The sequence below is a fragment of the Sesamum indicum genome, unplaced genomic scaffold (genome assembly GCF_000512975.1).
Source record: "Sesamum indicum cultivar Zhongzhi No. 13 unplaced genomic scaffold, S_indicum_v1.0 scaffold00693, whole genome shotgun sequence".
NCBI classification, from domain to species: domain Eukaryota; kingdom Viridiplantae; phylum Streptophyta; class Magnoliopsida; order Lamiales; family Pedaliaceae; genus Sesamum; species Sesamum indicum.
This window is the reverse complement of record NW_011628536.1, coordinates 1,362-3,230: the sequence shown is the minus strand read 5'-3', so window position 1 is coordinate 3,230 and position 1,869 is coordinate 1,362. Positions and strand designations below refer to the sequence as shown.

At 32.2% G+C, this 1,869-nt stretch overlaps 1 long non-coding RNA gene across 1 annotated transcript in view; it reads left to right on the top strand.

The window, feature by feature from the left end:
- LOC105180322 overlaps positions 1 to 552 on the top strand; it is a 1,578-nt gene extending 1,026 nt beyond the window's left edge. Inside the window, exon 3 of the long non-coding RNA XR_849529.1 lies at positions 329 to 552. This is a non-coding gene — a long non-coding RNA (uncharacterized LOC105180322). The remainder of the gene's footprint in view (positions 1 to 328) is intronic.
- The last annotated feature ends 1,317 nt before the right edge of the window (positions 553 to 1,869 follow it).

The window sequence follows — 1,869 nt, the reverse complement described above, 5'->3', positions numbered from 1 at the left end:
GAAAATGCTATGTGCGAAATGAGATTCATGAGCCGGCTGTCAAGGGGGTTCACTTAAATTTATATAACGGTGAGATTGAGTTGGTGGGAAAAACACAATATCACCTTCTGGTAAGCAAACTAGGAATAAATGGAGTTTGGTTAGTTGTCTTATTATGAGATAGTCATGTGGTGTAATAAAGTTGATTACGTTGGAATTAAATTGATTGTATTCCATTCGTGTTGCTTATTTATCTTGTTTGGCCTATGGTTGACATGCATATATAGATAGGACTGGTTATTTGCTTACTGAGTGGCAGATTCCATTCCCTGCTGACATTTTCTTTCAGGAATAGACTTTGAGGTGTCTGACTGTTGAAAAATAGGTCCACGCGCTATACCCAGGCAGGTCGGGCCAGTATGCAGTTTTCTCCTCTTTGTCAGTTAGAGTACAAAGCACATTTTGTTTGTACAGAGAGAATATAAGCGTACAGATTACTTGTGATGAATCACCTTGTGGTGTGTGATATGTATATATATATAATGTTGTGGGTTGATAATACCTATTATGACGTTGGGGTTACGTCTACACATGGATTAAATTATTATGTGCATTTATATATATAAACACAGGGATTACAATAAGTATGACGTTTAGGGTAGGTATAGCCCTTGTAGCAAAGGGGGTGCTACATTTGGTGGTATCAGAGCAGGGATTAGATTTCCTTGGGATAGTAGATGAAATGTAATATTGTAAGTAAGGTGTATATACTAGGAATTTATTCACATGTGTATATTTCATATAGGATGGAAGCGTCAAGAGAAAATGCTGCTGGCCCAATTGAGTCATTAGAGTTTGTGCAGGGTCATGATTCTGGATTAGAACATCAAGGTTTAGAATCCCGAAATAGAAATACGCCACAACCAGAAATAAAACCCTTTATGCAACAGTTTCTAGAAATGATTGAAAGGACGAGGTAGAGGGGGTCGAGGTAGAGGAGTTGAGAATGAAAATTAAGAAATAAAGAAATACCTATGATGAAGGTCAAATGAAGTCATCACTCTCCAAGAGAAGCCACCTGCGAAGTTGAGGAGAGCATGAAAGAGAAATACCTATATTTATTCCCTGAGCCGGTAAGTTAGTTAAATTTCGGGGACGAAATTTTTATTAGGAGGGGAGAATTGTGACGCCCAAAATTTATAATATATAATTGGGAGACTAATTGGTAAATTTTTATGAAACTTGGTTAATTAGTAAATAAATTATGTTCCATAATTGAAATATAATAATACTTGAATGAATTAAATTGGAGTTCGTTATAATATTTTGGGACAATTTATTCTAATTAAGAAAATTAAAAAGGACGTAGATGGTATTTTGAGAAAAGTTTAATTAAATAAATAAAATAATAATAATATTATATATATAAAAATAATATGCTAGTCTATTTGCAGAAAGGATTAGAAAAAAATTAAGAAAAGACCAGATTAATATTCCATATGAAAGTTATACTTACGGAGCTCTAATAGATACTTGTATACAAGAAGGATTAGCTTTGTGTAATGAAATAAAGCTTAGTCAACAAATTAAAAAACAAAACCTTGATGAAAGGAAACAATTAGGACAATTTTGTCAACAATTTGGTTTAGAAAATCCTACTACTAGTAAGGACCATAAAATTAATAAGCCTTATAAATCAAAACATAGAAAATATTCTCAAAAGTATATAGAGAAAAAGAATAAAAGAAAAGAAGAAAAATCTCAAAGAAAACCGAAATATTCGAAATATAAAAATAGATATTGTAAGATTTGCAAGAAATTAGGTCATACTGCAAAATACTGTTGGACTAAAAAGAAGATTAATAATCTTGAAATATCAGATGATATAAA